The sequence below is a fragment of the Molossus molossus genome, unplaced genomic scaffold, assembly GCF_014108415.1.
Source record: "Molossus molossus isolate mMolMol1 unplaced genomic scaffold, mMolMol1.p scaffold_m16_p_7, whole genome shotgun sequence".
In the NCBI taxonomy this organism is placed as follows: domain Eukaryota; kingdom Metazoa; phylum Chordata; class Mammalia; order Chiroptera; family Molossidae; genus Molossus; species Molossus molossus.
Genome location: NW_023425401.1, coordinates 90,982,023 through 91,001,480, shown reverse-complemented (window position 1 = coordinate 91,001,480; position 19,458 = coordinate 90,982,023). Strand labels below are relative to the sequence as shown.

The window sequence follows — 19,458 nt, the reverse complement described above, 5'->3', positions numbered from 1 at the left end:
GCAGCCACTCGATGTGTCCCTTTCACATCGATGTTTCTCTCTCTCTCTGTCTTCCTCTCTCTCACTCCCACTGTATCTGAATAAAAAATGAAAAAATGTCCTCAGCTGAGGATTAAAAAAAATAAAAAAAATAAAAGATGTCTCGGGTGTAGTGAATGGGCTTGGAACTTCCATAGTTACTGCTTTAAACTTTAGAAGTAATATATGAATGCTTTATTATGCTATAAATCAAGATTCATGGTGCCCTGGAAAAGTTTCTCAGGATATCAAACTAAATCATCATCATCTCTTAATTTTCTTACCTGATCTCCTTAAATGTAGGCCATACTGTATTATTATTATTTCTTGGTGGTTTTGAACAGAATGTTTCTAATCACAGTTGCTTTCCTGGGACTAATGATTCCTGTGTTTTTGTCTTTTGTGAAGATACCAAATAGGCAAAGAAGTAAGTCAGTTTCTGATTAATAATTTTAAGTGTCCATATACATAAGGCTGTGAATGCCCCTAACTGAAATGAACAGACTTGGTCCCTTCCTACCCTTAAAGACACACACATTCCTTCTCTCCCCACCCCTTCCCCCCAAATAAGCTTTTCAGTTATTTGACTGGTTTGCCTGTGCTAGATACTCTTAGCAAGGGAGAAAGAATTGAGATTAGACACAGCCAGAGAAAAATAAATTTTCCTTGGGCTCTGGTCCCAGAATATCAGGCAGTGCAGTTATGTCAGTAGGGTGATGAGACTGAACCTTACTTGTTTAACTGTTACCACACAAATCAGAGGAGAAGCACTGAGAAGAAGAGATGGAGGAGAAAGTGGCAGGAAGGCACATTGACAACTGTAGGGGCTTTCTGCTTTTCCCCTCTCTCTCCTGTTAGGTACCTCTGATCTGGGGAATAAACATCCATACGTCATACTGTTGATGTTGTAAGACCCCATCTGTTACCCAGAACCCTAAGGCTCTTGTCCTTATCCTGAGAAGCTGCTAAAACAGGGTTGTTTCACTAACTCTTGTGGAATGTGACAGCACCATGTTGAGCTGTAATTTACACCCATTATATTGCTTACTCCTCACAGGTGCTACTATCCCCCATTTTATAGATGAGGAAGCAGAGACAGATGTTAAATTTGCTCATGATCATGTAACTAATAGATGTCTGAACCATGTCTGATTAACCCCGAAGCCTACTTAATCTGAGTGTGCTCCTGTCTCCTCCGGACTTGAGGGTCAGGGCCTGCCTCTACAGATTATTTCTAGGGATGGAGAGCCTGGGCTGACCTGGGCTGATTCAAGTGGAGAGTAAGTCTCCAGCTATAAATTGAAGTCAAGCAAAGCTTCTATACTATAGAGTTGAACAGGCAACATTGATTCTTCATAAGAGCCCCATCCCCCAAGTTCTACATGGCTGCTAATTTTAATTTGTTTTTTGTTGTTGTTGTTGTTGTTTAGAGAGATATAGAGAGAAACATTGATTTGTTGCTCCACCCATCCATGCATTCATTGGTTAATTTTTTCTTTTTAATTTTTTTTTTTCTCTATTGATTTTAGAGAGAGGAAAGGAGAGGAAGAGAGATAGAAATATTGATGAGAGAGAACATCCTGCATGCCCCCCACTGGGGATTGGGACCACAACCTGGGCATGTGTCCTGACTGGGAATCAAACTGGTGACCTCTTGGTACATGGGTCAATGCTCAAGCACTGAGCCTCATCGGCCGGGCCGATTCTTTTCTTTCTTCCTTTCTCCCTCCCTTCCTTTCTTTCCTCACCTGATGATACTTTTCCATTGATTTTCAGATAGAGTGGGAGTGAGTGAGAGAGAGAAACATCAATGTAAGAGACTCATCGATTGGTTGTCTCCCGCATGACCCCAACCAGGGCCGGGAATCGAATGGCAACCGAGGTATGTGCCCTTGACCAGAATCAAACCCATGACTCTGGTCCACTGCCCGTTGCTCTAACAGCTGAGCCAAATTGGCCAGGGATTTTTAGTTTTATTTTTTTAAATCCTTACCCAAAGATCATTGTTGATTCTTATATGTGCTCTGACCAGGGATTGACCCCACAGCCTTGGTGTATAGGGATGATGCCCTAACCAACTGAGCTAAATGACCAGGGCTAGATGACTGCTAATTTTAAAACTTGGATCATTCTAACTAAAGGAGGGCTGGGTAACAGCTATCACCATCGTGTGTTCCAACTATAGCCTCTAATAAAGCTGGGGAAACTGTTGGGAATTGAAAGTAGAACCCTAATGAATGGGTCACTTTACCCAAACTTCAACCACCTTTACTCCCTCCCCTTCATCCTCTTCCCCTGCTTCTCCCAAGCAGCCTGGTTATTGATGATTTTTGAAGTAAGGAACTGGATTCAGACATATTGTGTTGAAATCTCAGTCCAATTTCCTGCCAACTGTACAACCTTGATAAATTACTGAATCTCCCTGAGCTCAATTTTCTTATAATAGGAGTAATAATACCTGCAGAGTATCCCCCCAAAATGTATATACACTTTAACAGCTGGTAATTCACTTAATTCTCATTCCTTTTAAGGTTTAACTGATTTGAAATAATAGGCAAAGTCAGATTAAGCTTTGAACAAGGAAAATTTACCCACTAGACTTTTTATGGGGATACATAAAAGATAAAGCTTATGGTAAAGCAGTCGATGAATTGAGGGCAGCTATTGAAAGAATATGCACAAATATTGAAAGAAATGATTCTTGATGTTTGCAATCCCATTGCTTCAAGTTATCAGCAGTGCCTGGACCAGAACAGACATCAGTTTGAAAACAGTTGACAAAAAAAGTATTCTTTTTTATTTCTTTGTTAATTCTCACCCGAGGATATTTTTTTCATTGATTCTTAGAGAGAGTGGAAGGGAGGAAGGGAAGGGGAGACAGAGAGAGAGACAGAGAGACATCCATGTTGAAGAGACATTGATTGGTTGCCTGCCACAGCACCCCGACCACAGCTGGGGATGGGACCTACAACCCAGGTACCTACCCTTGACTGGATCCAACCAGCAACCATCCAGGGCACGGGCTGACGCTCTAACCACTTAGCCACACTGGCAAGGGCAAAGTATTCATTTCTGTAGGTTCTTTTAAATTTTGAAAATGAGCTGTATGTTAATAAACACTGACTTGATAATCATTCAAACTGTGTATACATTTTTTGGGACACCCTATATTTCTAGGTTATATCCACAGATGAAAGAAAAATTAAGTATAAAAGAACCAGCACAGTACCTGAAGCAAAGTAGGTGGTAAACTGTGTATCTTTTTTTCGGAGAATGTTAAGTGGCAGAACTGGAAGTTAAACTGAGCTCTTCTGGATTTAAATCCTGTGCTCCTTAACCACAAATGTTGCTGTAAACAAAAGGAAAAACAACAACTGTCTTTTATCAGGTGCCTGCTATGAGACAGGCGGCTTGCATTTTCCCCACATAATTGACTAATTCTCACAACAGTCTTATGAAGCATATCTGCTTTGCAGATGAGGAAATGAAGGCTTTGGCGAGATGAACTGCACGAGGCCCAGGGTCAGTAATGGCAGAACCAGAATTCAAACACATTTATCTGAACCATGGCCCATGTTCTTCTGCTGTCCGTGCTGTCTTCCAGCAGAGGGCAACGTGGAATACTGAAAGTGTGGCACTGAGAAATTTCGGGGGCTGTGTTTCTGGCCTGGTCTGGGGGAGAAAGGGGCCTTGTCCAGGTAGTCCTTTCTTCAGTGGCAACTGACTGCTTTCAATTTCCCAGAAGCCTCGTTCTCCCCAGCAGCAGAGCTCTTTCACATGGAAAATTAGGAAATGAACTCTGTTACAAGTCAGTTTTATGTGACTAGTGACAGCCCATTTTTCCTGGGACCCAGATCTCCTGGATAACCTAAATGTAACTGATTTTGACAAGCCCACAGTCCAGAGAGCTCAGGAAAGTGAAGGCCACTTGGAGGCCAATGACCCTTGTAAGGAGGCAAACCCTGTGCTTTGACTTTAGGAGACCACCTCTGGCTTAGTGTAAACTTGTCCATCCCTATGGGCTACCACTGAGGGACTGAATATTTTCTTTCATATCTGAAAGAATGAATCTGAAGACTGAGATGACTTTATGTAAATATGAGTTTGAATTTTTTTTTTTTTTGAGAGAGAGAGAAAGAGAAAGAGAAACGTCCATTTGTTGTTCCACTTATTTATGAATTCATTGGTTGATTCTTGTCCTGTGTACCCTGGCTGGGGGTAGAAACAACAACCTTGGTGTATCGGGATGATGCTCTAATCAACTGAGCTACCTGGCCAGGGCCTGAGTTTTTAAATGTGGATTGCTGCCCTGGCCATTTTGGCTCAGCAGTTAGAACATTGGCCCGTGGACCAGAGAGCCCAGGGTTTGGTTCCTGCTAAGGGCACGTACCTTGGTTGCAGTTTGTCCCTGGCCCTGGTTGGGGTCGTGTGGTTGGCAGCCACTCGATGTGTCTCTCTCACATCGATGTTTCTCTCTCTCTCTCTTCCTCCCTCTCTCCCTCCAGCTTTATCTGAAAATAAATAAGTTAAAAAATAAAGAAATGCGGATTGCACATAAACTATAAACTGAGGCTGTGCTGTCCACACAGTCAAAATACTTTGGGGTTAGTATTTAGAGTGGGGTTCACTGCCTTTCCCTTAGTTCAACAGCTCTTAGATCTCTGAAAATGAAGCCCCAGTCTAGGGAATTTCCAGGCCCCTGGGGGACATCCTGTGTACTCCACTGGGATATCTGCCCAGTGCGAAGCCTTCCTCAGCTGAGATGAGAGGAGTCTGGAGGCCAGGCTGGTCTGTACTGGTTTTGAATGCCTACTTTGTATCACCTGGTCAGTGTATATTTTCCAAACCTAGGGTCCTTAGGTACACTGTTTCTTCTACCTTCAAAGTCCTTCCTTCATCCCATCCTAGCCCTCTACAGTATGATCCTGTCCTTTTAGACTCAGCTGAAATGTCACTTCCTCTATGCTGAATTTTCCAATACCCAGGATACTCAGGTATTTCCTTCTCTGAGGTTTCAGCACTTTTTTCATACTGACCTTGAGCACAGTGATTTCTTGTGCTTTCATCTTTAAATTTACTCCTCTGTCTCCTTGACTACCTTATAAATCCCTCAGGGTCACACCCCATGGCTTCATTCACCTTTGTGCTATCAGGACTTTTCATAACCTGGCACATACTAAGTGCTCCATAAGTAGCTGAATGAAGGAACACAAGACTGAAAATACCAATTTTGTAAATTCTGTAATATAATCCACCATCTTCATTCCAATTTGTCAATTAACACTCCTTTATAGGATCCTCCCTCTCTAGTATAAGATCCTGTGTCAGATCACATATTACATTTAGTTGTCATGTCTTAAAAAATGTTTTGTTAAAAAAAAATGTTTTGTTGTTGTTTAAATTTATTTTAGAGGAAGGAAGAGAGAGAGAGAGAAAGAAATATCTATGTGAGAGAGAAACATGGATTGGCTACTTGCCATGTCCCGAAAGGGGATCAAACCTGCAACCTGGGCATGTGACCCAACCAGGAGTCAAACCCACCACCCTCTGGTGCACCGGACAATGCTCCAGCCAACTGAGCCACACCACTATCATGTCTTTAGTCTCCTTTAATCTGGATCAGTTCTTTACCTTCTCATTGTCTTTTATGACAGTGACATTTTAAGGGAATACAGCCCTGACCTCCTTTTTAAATAGAAGGTTTCTCATTTTGAGTTTGTCTGATGTTTCTTCATGATTAGATTCAGGTTATATGCTGCATGCCAGAAAATGATATAAATGTTGTGATCTTCTCAGGACATCACATCTGGAGGCAAATTATATCCATCTGCCTTTCATAGGTGATGATAATTTTGATACTTGGACAAGGTGTGTGATTTCTTCACTGTACAGTGTGGGATGAGCCAGAGGGATGTTTTCATGCCAGAGCTGCTTCTTTTTTAAATCCTCATCCAAGGACATGCTTAGATAGAGGAAGGGAGAGAGAGAGAAACAACAGTGTGAGAGAGAAACACCAATTGGTTGCCTTCCATACGTGCCCTGACTGGGGATCAAACCTACAACCCAGGTATGTGCTCTGATCAGGAATCAAACTGGAAACCTTTTGGTGCACAGGATGATGCTCAAGCAACTGAGCCATTCTGGCCTGGCGCATCAGAGATTCTTAGTGTCATCAAATGGTGAACATCTTGCTAGAGGGCTGCCTCCAAAGTTCACAGGAGGGTGGAGGCTGGGTTGGAGGGGAGAGCCATTGAGCATTAAACCCCTGAAGGAAGGAGCCTCTAGCATCTGAGGGTTTCCTTTGCCCTGGGAACCATGCGTGGTACAATGGCAGGTCTGCCTGCCCACCAGACTTCTGGTCATCATCTACAACCAATGGTGGAAACTTTCAATTAACTTAATGGCTTTGAACTCCTTTTGTAAGTGCTAGATATAGTGGCAGAATACTTGCAAACATACAGGAAACTTAGGAAAGTGGGCTTTTTATTTCTAGCACCCTGAGACCCAAGTTCTTTCAAAGAATAAGATAAACAAGACTGAGGACAAGTCCTGAAAGAGAGAAAAACAACATGCTGATTCTGTCATTACCTGTGTCTGGGACCTTCATTTTGACTCATTGTTTTTATCTGTCAAAAAAGGAAGTGAGCTCTGGCCAGTTTGGCTCAGAGGTAGAGCGTCGGCCAGTGGACCAAAGAGTCGTGGGTTTGATTCGGTCAAGGGCACGTACCTTGGTTGTAGTGCAGTCCCTGTTCCTGGTTGGGGTCGTGCGGGAGGCAACCAGTCAATGTGTCTCTCTCACGTTGATGGTTTTCTCTCTCTCTGTCCCACTGTATCTAAAGATAAATGGGGGGGAAAAAAAAAAAAGATAAATGGGGAAAAAAATATCCTTGGGTGAGGATAAAAAAAAAAAAAAGTGATGTGTTTACAATTAGCTTCTCAAAGTTATTGTGATGATCACATCAAACAATGTATGAAAGTTCTAGGAAGAGTGTGAGGTACTATAAGAAGTAATCACTGTCAATGTCTGATGTCATATATACCAGCTAACAAATACAGTACAATGATAAATTATATGTTGGTGAAGTGTCACTGAACCCTCACTGTGGTTCCTCCATCCCACTGTCTTCCTAAGAAGTAGATTTATACTTTCAAAAAGATGAAGTGGGGAAAGTAGTATTAGTATACATATCGATGTTCTATTGCTGCCATAATAAATTACTGCAAACTTAGTGACTTTAAGATAACGTAAATTTACCTTATAGCTCTGGAGGTCAGACGTCTCAAAGGCATCTCATGGCTTAAATCCAGGTCCCAGCAGGGCTGTGTTCTATTCTGGAGACTCAAGGGGAAAGTCTATTTCCTTGTCTGTTCCAGCTTCTAGAAGCTGCCTACTCCATTTCTCATAGTCACCTTCCTCCATATTCAAAGCCAGCAATGTTACATCTCTCTCACATGGTCACATCTTTTTCTGACTTTCTTTTGTCTCTCTTCCTCTCTAACGGACCCTTTCAATTACATTAGGTCCACCCAGATAATCCAGGATAATCTCTCTATTTTCAAATCAGCTAATTAGCAACTGTAATTCCCTTTTGCCATGCAACCTAGAAAGTTCTGGAGATTAGGATGTAAGCATTGGTAGAGGGTATTGTTCTGCCTACCACAGTATATATTCTGTAAATATTCTATATGGAAAGAACTCTGGTAAATGCAAACAGTGGAAAATCAAAATTCTTCCTCATTTCTTGGTAATAAAGGTTTATGGTACTACTGGATAATTCCTAGCAATATTCTTTTTCATGGGAAAGCAGCAACACCTAGTGTCTCTCCATATAAACTTCAACAGAAAACATAAAGTGTCCTGTAATTAAAAAGGTAGACTAGAAGATGCTGCTCAGTGACCAATGGTGTAGAAATGACATTCTCACTACGCCCAAAGGCAGAAGGATGGTGATTCTCTCTCTGCGTGTTCTTTAGACGTAGTGTGAGCCCCACATCCATTCACACATCCAGAAGTATTGAGAGTAATTCTGTCTGGGGCATGGCACATACCTGGCTCTGTGATAGATGCAGAAAAAAAAGAACATGATCCCCATTCTCAATTTGCTTCCAGTCTTATTGGGCAGATGAGAAACACTTGGCTATTAAAGCATATGTACCTATTTATAAAACACTAAAGACTTTTTTTTTTATCCTCACCCCAGGACATTTTTCCATTTTTTTGTTCAGATAGAGCGGGAGGGAGAGAGAGGAAGAGAGAGAGAGAGAAACATCGATGTGAAGGGACACATCGAGTGGCTGCCACCTGCACGACCAACCAGGGCCGGGGACAAACTGCAACTGAGGTACGTGCTCTTAGCGGGAACCGAACCCGGGTCTCTCTGTACCGCAGGCCGACATTCCAACCGCTGAGCCAAACCGGCCAGGGCAAACACTAAAGACTTAATGGCCAAGTGTATCAGTTATAATTATACTTAGTTGTACTTACATCAAAACCCAAAAGAACATCAGTTGAAGCAGCAGAGAAGTTTATTTCTTGCTCATGTGAAAAAATTGGTGCAGCCATAGTTTGGCAACTCCTCAAAAAGGTAAACATAGAGTTACCATATGACCCAGTAATCTCCTAGCTAGATGTACAAGAAAATTGAAAACATACTTTCATACAAAAATTTGTATACTAATATTCATAATTGCTTTTTTAATAAGAGCCAAATGTTCATCAACTGATAAATAGATAAATAAAAGGAAGTATATTTGTGCAGTGGAACATTATTCAACCATAAGAGTATTGATACATGCTACAACACAGAAAAACCCAGAAAACATCGTGCTAAGTGAAAAAAAAAAAAAAAACAGACACAAAAGGCAACATTTGTATGATTGCATTTATATGAAATGTTTAAAACAAGTAAATCTATATAGACAGAAAGCAGATGAATAGTTGCTAGGGGCTGGGGAGCAGAGAGATAAGAATGGGAGTGACTGCTAATGAGTACAAGATTTATTTTGGGAGTGATGAAAATGTTCTGAAATCAGTGGCGATGGTTTAACAGCTTTGTGAATATACCAAAAACCCTAAAAACCATTGCGTTTTACACTTTAAATGGGTGAATTATTTTGTATGTGAATAATATCTTAATAATGTTACTAAAAATACTAGGAGGATCAAGGAGGCAAAAATGGGTGATGAATAATCAGAGGACATGAAGAAGAGTTTGGAAAAGTACCTCCTATTAGTTTTTTTTTACCCCTCAACCCCTGCCAGTTTCACCTCTAGGCCTCAGAGTAATTACTCCTTTCTTTAAAAAATTTGTTTTCCTTTATTGATTTTAGAGAGAGGAAGGAAGAGGTAGAGAGAAATAGAAACATTGATTGGCCATCTCCTGCATGGTCCTGGGGATTTGGCCCACAACCTAGGCATGTGCCCTGACCAGGAATTGAACCTGGTGACCTCTCGGTGCATGAGTCGATGCTCAACCACTGAGCCACACCGGCTGGACTGATTACCCCTTTCTTTCCCAGATGTTAGGTCTCCTTCCTCTCCCACTTCCCTACTACAGTCAGCAGTGTTCACTACATGAGGCTGATCTGGTCCCAGACAAGGAGAGAGGTGGTGGTTGTCATCCCTATGGAGATAAAGTGGAGAATGTACTGATGCAAATAAAGAATGGAATAGAATTTACACTCCCTGACTCCTGAGGGAGTCCCCACTTGAGAGGCATCTCTGGTTCTGGGAAACTAATGTCCTTGTGAGTCCCTGGCTTCGATGGCACAGGAGAGTGAACCGGATACATCCCTGCAGCCCATCATGCAGTTTACCTGTCTGCTTGGAGAATGAAGAATCTTGGGGCAGAATGCCGAAAGGTACCTGTGCCCCCACTCTCCATGGGGGTGTGAACTGGCGGTGTCTGTCCCTGCTCTGGTGGTTGGCCTTACTCTGGGCCCTTGGGCTCTTCACCTTCCCTCCTATTCCATTGATAGAGGAGTTCTGCACCAACACGCATTCTGATGTCTCCTTCACAGCCACGTGGCTTTATTCTTGAGCTGTTTCCTGTTCCTCTTCTAGTGCTGTACGAACCAAGGCACTTTTTTCATTACAGGAGAAGATACCACTTCTCACACCACTGTAAGAGTGATTTCACTTGTTCTAATAGAACTTGGCCAACAGTGCAGATTGGACCAGGTTCCACGTCTTCCCCTCTGACTTTCCTCCCCACATTCGTGAATTCCTGGGTAGCGCAGACATGCGTGGAGGTTGAGTCTGAGATGGCAGAGCCATCGTTAAAGACAGTGTCCCAACTGTCTCAGCCAGAATCAGAAAGAAACATGATCACTAAATGTAATATAGTATCCAGGATGGAGTCCTGGAGCAGAAAAAGAACATTAGGTAAAAATGAAGAAAATATAAATAAAATATGGACTTTAGTAAATAATAGTGTATCAATATTGGTTCATTAATTGTGACAAATGTGCCATACTAATGTAAGATGCTCATCACAGGGAAAACTGGGTTTGGCATATACAGGAACTCTCTGTATTGTTTTTGAAATTTGTCTATAAATCTAAAATTATTCTAAAATTAAAATGTCATTAAATCCTTCCTCCCTCCCAAATATAGTGTCCTCACCCCAATCAGAGTATTCATCTCTGGTCCGGCTGTACCATTTTAAACGGAGTGTCATCGAATATGCCTCCTTTGAAGGGTAGTTCTTGACACCACCTGTATCCTCAGGGCAGCCTGGGAAAGTTCCATTTACCTGTCTGTAAAAGATAGACTTTTAAAGTCCTGGCGAGTGGCTAGGAAAATGAAGGTGGAGCAGAAGTGCACATTTTGGTCCTAAGGTGAGTGAGGCCTTCAAGGACAATGAGAGACAATGAGTGAGCCTGTGTAACGCCAGGCTATGTCCAGAAGGCTTTTAGGGAAGGACTGATCCGTGAAGGGAGTTGAGGTAATTTTGCTTCTAGGGCAGAGCCAAAGGTCAGGATCTTAAAGTGCAGCCAGCCTTTGTGCCAAACTTGAGAGTTTAGTCTGAGAATGAGCAGGGGCTGAGGGTGCATACAGCAGGCAACCTGGTCAGTCAGGCCTTGGAATCCTGGGCCTCTGACTGTGTGCGCAACGGGCTAGCACACTTCTCCTGACAGACTGCTAAAGGCAGACGGACAGCCTGGCCAGACAAGCTGCCTCTGGAACTACTGCCGCCAGGCCAGGCTGACCCCTGTGAAGTAGTCTTTTCTTGTCTCTGTCCTCCACCCTGCAGCTGGGTCTGCCCTTCCCCTCAGGAATGACACCCTCCGGGCCTAGCTCTTGGTATGCTCCAGCAGGCTGATGAATCTAGAGCCTCCTGTCTGACCCACATCCTGAGTCCTGAGCCTTGAGGCCCCCGTGCTTCCATTCCCACCCCCTCCCTGCTCACATTAACTGCCCTGGGTCAGAGTGCAAGCCAGCAAACACCTCCATAAAATCATAAGAAAGATCAAAGTCAACAATGGTCCAGGGCCTTTTTTATTTTTTAATGATCAATTATCTCTGAACTTTTTATTGGCCTCTTGCCCTCTCAAGGGGCGCTCTACTCTTCTGCCTTTAACACCTCAGAACTTTGGTGTCGTTGACCTCAGACACTACTTTGCTGTCCACCGTCTTGTGGGTGGTGGTAGTCTTTTGGGTGGATTGTATGGAGTGGCTGCTGTCCAGGGCACCACCAAGATTGAAGTCCTCCCCTTCTTCCAGAAGGCGGAGGTGGGCCTTGATGTTCAGCAGGGCCTCATACTCCTGGGTCTGGTGCTGCCCCTCTGCCCAGGTCTGGGCTGGCTCTGACCCCAGGTGCAGCAGGATCTCGTTGAGCTGTTCCATCTGCATGGCATAGCGCATCTCCACCTCCCTCAGGCTGTTCTCCAAGCTGGCCTTCGATTTCTCATTAGTCCAGATGGATCTCCAAGGACTGGACTATACTTCTCGTCTCAGCTCCACAAGTGTCATTTCAGCAGCTCTGATCTCAGTGGTCTGCGAGGGAACCACTGTGGTGCTCTCCTCAATCTGCTGGGACCACCCTGGCTGGTTTGGCTCAGCAGTTAGAACGTCGGCCTGCAGACCAGAGAGTCCCAGGTTCGGTTTCCGCTAAGGGCATATACCTCAGTTGCAGATTGTCCCCGGCCCCGGTTGGAGTCGTGTGGGTGGCAACCACTCGATGTGTCTCACATCGATGTCTCTCTCTCTCTTCCTCCCTAATCCCTCCTGCTCTATCTGAAGATAAAAGTGAAAAAAAAAAAATCTGCTGGAACCAGTACTTTTCTCACTCTTATCAGTTCTTCCAAGCCTGCTCATCGTACTGGATGTCCGCATGGTCTTGCTGAGGTCCTGAGATTTGCGGGCATCCAACTCTATGGCCAGCCCAGAGTTGGCAATCTGGTTTTATAGACCATTTACTTCCTCCTCATGGTTCTTCTTCATGAAGAGAAATTCCTCCTTGAGAGCCTCAATCTTTGTCTCCAGCTGCAGCCAAGTGATATTAGTGTCATCAATGACCTTTCGGAGCCCACTGATGTCACTCTCCACAGACTGGAGCATGGCTAGCTCCGTCTCATACTTGACTCTGAAGTCACAGCAGCAAGAAGGGCATTGTCAATCTGTAGGACAATACGGGCACTGTCCACAGAATTTGCAAAGATCTGAACCTTCAGGTCCTTGATTCTTGAAATAATGCCCCACTCTCTGACCTGAGGTCCCTTCCTCTTCGGGTGTTCCTGCATTTTGATCTCCACTCTCCATTTAATCGGCCTCCAGGCTTCTCACCCTCTCCAGGTAGGAGGCCAAGCGGTCATTTAGGCATTGCATAGTCTTCTTCTCACTATGGATGCACCCTATGCTCCCCAGATGCCAAGCTATCCCCGCAGCCTGGTCCCCAGACCCCCAGCCACCCTGCACACTGGTGGAGTGAGACAGAGATCCGGGAGCCCAAGTGCCCGGCACCTGCACAGACGCTGGCTGTGCTGCTGGCCGGCGGGGCCCAGTAGCTGGGCGATTGCACGGAGCCCAGGGTCCAGTAGTTTGTGGAGAAGCCGGAGCGGGTGCTGAACCTCATGTTGTTCAGGGAGGACGGCAAGAAGCAGGGGCCGTTCAAGCAGCCCAGGGGCCTTAAAAAAAAAACCCTACAAAAAACAAACTTAAAATGTTTATGGACCCAGAAGTGGGCTGGGGAATCCAGAAGTGGGATGAGAAGCCATACAATAACATTTATTTTCAAATGTGGTATAAAGTTTTCTAATTTTAGCATCATATTGCTAATGATATTAAAGTCCAGACACTAGAGGCTCAAGAATGTACCGGTACAGATTCCTGAATGGATAATACTGGCGATATCCCCCAGTATAGTAATCCCCGGTTTGTTTCTGAGACATTCAGTAATGATTAAAATGTCCCCTAAGCAGCCCCAGGCTCAGCTCTGGCACTCATGTCTCACTTAGGTGGGTTTTGACTCATCATTATTTAGTTACTCATTTTTTCTTAACAGAGAAATTTATGCAATTAGAAGGAGGAAGCTCACAACAGTCCTCGTATGACAGAAGAGACATAACAGAAAAGATCATTAACACTATCTTACTGTACAAGTCCCAGAAGTAATTAAGAATTTACATAAACAGCGCAGCTTAAATTACTTAGCTGACAATCCCTAATAGCAACACAGCAGTGTGGTGCACTTTATTCTTCATAAGAGTAAAAGTGATTAGCTTGCTATATAACCTAACCATCGTAAAAATGTAATTCCCACAACAACATTTGTTATTACTGCTTTGTGAATTGTGACACATCAAATGGTACTGCAGCAAAAAGCCAAAATAAGTGTTTCCTCTGCTAGAGGGCTGGTGCCCACACTGTCCTTCCTCTGGCAGCCGGCAGTGTGGATGGAGTTGGGCAGAAACTAATTTTCAGTAAGTTCTTATTTTTTCACGACCTGGATGAATTCTAGGGATGAATGCTGTAGAAGCTAATTCCTTCAGGAGAGGAGTGGTTCTAGAAAGATGATTGAGATTCACATGAGAGAGTGGAGAAATTTCAAAATTTCCATTTATCAAATTCAACTTAAACATTTATCAGCTACTTGAATGTATGCGGACATGGGCCAGTTGCTAGACAAAAGGGTAGTGAGACACTGCTTTGGCTGCAAGGAGCTTCTTTCTAACCCTGGATCGTTAGTCACTGATGTCCAGTTCTCCCAGGCACTTGGTCACCTGCTAGAAGTTAGGCAAGATCATGTCCCTTAGGTTGACCTCAATCAATCACATATAGAAACTCTGTGTGATTGATTCCTTGACTTCCCCAATCCCTCCCAACAAGTGACCAGTGAGTTTTCTTTTTAACTGCATCAAATCTAGCTTATCCTGCCTATTATAGAAAGTAAGTTAGACTTCCCATCCCTGGTGACGGACCACCAGTGAGATGGCAGATGCAAAGGCACAGTGGTTGGCATGTATTAGGCCTCAGTGAAGGGTATTTTCCTTCTCCCTTTTCCATTTAAAATCTCATGAAAAATGTGCATTCTTATTTATCAAAAGAAAGCTGAATCCATGTGTATTTTTACTGTAGCAACATCTAGAATTTTTTTTACACAGATCTCATCATTGAGAGTTGGGTAATGGCAGGGCTAATTTTATAGTTATCATATGTGATGGAGTCTGCTAATTGTTTCCAAATACTTATTCTCCTCTTCCCCCTTAGTAATGGCATCTCATTATTTAGGTAAGAAATATTATGCATCAAATAAAAGACATTTGCCAAATTCCCTTGCAGCTATGCAAAACCATGTGACTATTAGACAGTAAGATATTAAAAGAAAGTGTGTGGGATTTCTATAAAGGCTCTTTTCAAGAAATGGAGTACCCCTATTTTTTCCTTTGCTCCCTTCTGCTACCTGGGATATAGATGCAGTGGCTGAAGCTCTAGCAGCCCCTATTGGACCATGAGGAGAAGTGACCCATTCTAGGAATGGTGGAGAGTGAGCCTGCCTGAAGGCACTTGGGTCCTTGGTCACTTAGTGTAGTGCCATGTAAGTCATGATGGTCTATTTCTGGATTTCTTTTGGATGAAAGAAAATACATTTCTAATTTGTTTAAGCCACTGGCGTTCCAATTTTTAACTAATTAAATTAATTACTTTACTTTTTATTTTATTTATTTATTTTTTATTAATCCTCACCCAAGAATATTTTTCCATTGATTTTTTTTAGAGAGTGTAGAAGAGAGGGAGGGAGGGGGGGGAGAGAGAGAGAGAGAGAGAGAGAGAGACATCATTGTGAGAGAGAGACATCGATTAGTTGCTTCCTGCATGAGCTGTGACCAGGGCCAGAGATCAAACCCAAGACCCAGGTACATGCCCTTGACTGGGAATCAAACCTGAGACCCTTCTGTGTGTGGGCCAACATTCTAACCACTGAACCACACTAGCCAGATGAATTTTTTAAAAATTATTATTTGTTTTAATCCTTACCCGAGGACATTTCTGCTTTATGTTCAGATAGAGCGGAGGGAGAGAGGGAGGAAGAGAGAGAGAGAAACATTGATGTGAGAGAGGCACATCGAGTGGTTGCCACCCACATAACTCCAGCCGGGGCTGGGGACAAATCGCAACCGAGGCACGCACCCTTAGCGGGAACTGAACCTGGGACGCTCTGGTCTGCAGGTTGACGCTCTAACCGCTGAGCCAAACTGGCCAGGGCTGGATGAATTTATTTTTAATTGCGGAAAAAATTACATACATTTACCATTTTAGCCATTTTTAAGTGTATAGTTCAGTAGTGTTACCTATATTCACATAAACTACTATTGTTTTAAGTTTTTGTTTGGAATTCAAACCTAGTCCTAAGTAAAACACAGGAGCTCTTTTAACTGACCTCCAATGAACTAACGTTAAATTTACAACACTCCATTTCTTGGGTCGTTGCCCATCACCTGAATGCTCTGGCTACTAAACTATTCTCTAGGACAATGGTTCTCAAAATTGTGTGTGCATCAGAATCACGTGCAGATTTCTGGGCTGCACTCCCGGAATTTCTGTTTCAGCAGGTGTGGAGTAGAGCCTGACAATGTGCATGTCTAACCAGCTTCCCGGGGCCACTGATGCTGCGGGTGTGGGACGCTCACTTTGAGAACCGCCAATCTAAGTAAGGGCACGAGTCTTCTGTTTCTACCAGGGAGCTGAATGTTACCAGCAATCAATTGTTGTCCTCAAACCTGTTTGTGGAGTATGTGTTATGCTTGCGAATGTCTTTGTAATTGTAATGGCGTAAACTGTTTATGTGTCAGCCTGCTGATATGTAGTGTACTTGTGATTGTCATTTAATTAAGTGTTACCTAAAGCTATGAAAAAGTAGTTGAAAAAAGAATTGTTATGATGAAGCTGAGTGCTTTGGAGCTACTTACTGTAGATACTCACTAAAATAATGCCAGCAAATTAAGTTTTAGTGGGGCAACTGTTAAAGATCAGAAAAAAAAATCTATAAAAATTTAGAGGAATTATGAACTCCAGTTGCTTTAAAAGGGTTTCTAAATTATTGTTTTACTTTAAACAAATCAAGTCTATAAATTGTAAATGATGTGTTATGACTCTATAGTCAATAGAGACAAGATAGAAATTCAAGCAGTGAATCCAGTCTTTACAAACAAAACAAAACCTTTGGAAAATTGGCAAACGAATGCTTGCTTAAACATCCTAAATTAAAATAAAATGTTTCAATCAAAATAAAACATTTAAAGTATTTTCTCTGCTTCCTTGCCTTTTCAGTTAACTGATAGTCTTGGCCTGGGTTACCCAAAGTGCAGAGCCTGTGGAGCTGGTGTAAGTGTAGTACTTTCATCGGGAATGCAGTCTAAGCGGGATGAATAAAAGGGCAGCGAGGCCAGAAGGAGGGAGAGCTAACATGAAAATGCCCAATGGAACTGCCTGCTCTTGGAATCAAGTGGGACTGATTTTTTGATCTTACAGAACCATTTTCAGAGAGACATATCAATGACTGCTTTTCAGGACAGTGTGTCTGGGGTGAGGAGGGAGAAGAATTTACTTGTTATCTCCCATCTCTCACTGGTTAAGTTTGCTGCCAGGAGCTTGATTCCCCTACACTCCCAGTTAGGCGTGCTTGGGCGCTAGGGGGTACTTCTTGGGCATGTGACCCATGCAGGCATGCTGGGTGTGAGGTCAGAAGGTGGCCCAGCTCTTCAGATTTAATGTTCTGTAGTCACTGCCTTGCAATTCTTAATAATTTTATATCTGAATTTGTGTTTTGTCAGTGAAATCTGAGAGCAATGAAGCATGTAGTACTTGGAGGGCTTGGAACTTCTGCTGGCAAACGGTCTCTTCTTTTCCTTGCCTCCCCGGGGTGGGGGTGAGTGTCTAGCAGCTTGCTTCCCCATCCTACTGCTGCCCTTTGCCCCCTGTGGGGACCTAGATTTGGGCAAGGAGAGAACTGGATCAGGAACACGTGCTGTGTGTACTGAGGCATGGGACCTGGGACACCTGGGAGGGTCTGCTCGCACCCAGTGAGTATCTTTGTGCCCTAGGAAGCGCAGCATTAAATGGCAGGTAAAAGAAACAGACCATCAGGTAAAAAAAGAGACCTCGGGAGAAAGAAAAAAAGATTTTTTCCTGCTTTTTGAACAACCTCACATTTTCATTTGTACTGGGCCCTGCAAATTACACAGCTGGCCCTGATGGGCACTCAGTGGATATGTGTGTATCATGTCTTGGTGCCAGTAGGGACACTTTGGGGCAGAGGGTAGATGTGTGCAGCATGGGCATGGGGCAAGGTTCTACTAGGTTCTCTCAGCTTGAAGTGGGTCAGAGGCCACATGGAGGAGGTCGCTGTAGTTGTAGCTACGCCTGGTACCACTGGCCAGAGGCCCTGGGGACAGGTGAGACCAAGAAGATCTGGACTGGCACGTATGAAGTGTGGACACAGTTCTTCCCTTGCATCTCTCTAATCAGCTCTGCCTTCCCCCTATGTCTGCCTCCCACACCATAATATGTGGCCTTCATTTTTGTGATGAAAGCCTTCATCCTTGAGAGATCTGAATCCTCAGTTGTCTTGACTTGGTCAGGTACTGGTTGCTCAATTGTCTATATATTGTTAATGCTGAGCATGGAAGCACCAAGAGATACCCCAGTGAACGCCCTGAGTTTTAGACATAATTCTTCCTGACCCCACTGTGTAGCATCAATTCTAGCTTTTCATAGTAACTAGAAATAAACTTGTGTATTTGCCTGTTCATCTACTGGAATGAGGAGATTAAAGTGACCAAGTAGGGTTTGAAGTTTCAAGGTTATAAGAACTCTTGCTGTGCTCCTTGGTAGAGTATCCTCACCCAGGATCGGGACTCCTAACCAACTGAGCCTAAGGCTGAAGGAATTGGAAGCACACATTCTGTGAGTGAGACCCTAGGAGTGATGGTGAGAAGGGTTCATCCTTCTTCCACTCACTGCTTCTTGGTCTTGGGTATTCTAGCAACTGGAGACACAGAACCATGTACTTCCTATTGGTTCAATGCCTATACCACATATTGGAATAAAGTGCAATAATTCCGGCACCGTAAATGAGTCCTAAAAGGCCACTGCACTGTCTATGAGCCTGAATGTTTCAGGATGATGAGGCATATACGGTGTGGAGTCTGGCCATGTGTCCATTATTATATTTCCTCTGCTGTAAAATAGGTCCCTTGGACCAAGGCAATCTTTATATAATACAATGTCAATAGAATGGGCATTGTAAACCTTAGATGGTGGTGCTATCCGAGGCATTGTGTAGAGGAAAGGAAAACCTTATCCAAAGCAGATGTCAAACCTGGAAAGAACTGTTCTATTTAGGGTGGAAGGAGAGATATAAGCGTAATTCCTTGAATAGTGCCATGTCAATATCTCAGTATCAGTCTCTGCTGTTGGAAGGTTGGGCTTTCAGCAGTGGTAATAGCTACATAAATCTCAATGAGGGGTAATTTATGCTACTTAGGCCATCTACGGGTGGAGGCTATGGATATAGCCTGGATCTATTGCACAAGCACTGTGGTAGCCAAGAAAGAAAGGCTGGCTCATGTCCATATAACAAATCATCCTGTCCATCTTGTTGGAGAGAGCCTTAACTGGGAGGGGCATTGACATGAAACACAAAGATTTAAACACTTAGTGTCTACTTCCATAGATTCTCCACACATCTTTTCCCCAGACTTCCTTATTCCCAATATTCTAATCTTGTTCCTTTGAGATTTCTTGCCACTACCCAGAAATCTATGTATCTGTACTTCAGACCACTCCATATGAAGCAGATGACCAAGTATGCTATTCTAAACTCTGCCTATAGGGAGACTCTTCATCGTTGTCTTTCATGCTCACTCCTGAGTAATGTAGCTGCAGTCTTTTATTTTCTAATTTTGTTTTGTTTTTAAATTAATATATTGTTATTGACC

The 19,458-nt window shown here is 43.3% G+C and overlaps 1 pseudogene; it reads right to left on the bottom strand.

The window, feature by feature from the left end:
* Positions 1–11,596: 11,596 nt before the first annotated feature.
* On the bottom strand, positions 11,597–13,094 carry LOC118619690 (annotated as a pseudogene).
* Positions 13,095–19,458: the final 6,364 nt, after the last annotated feature.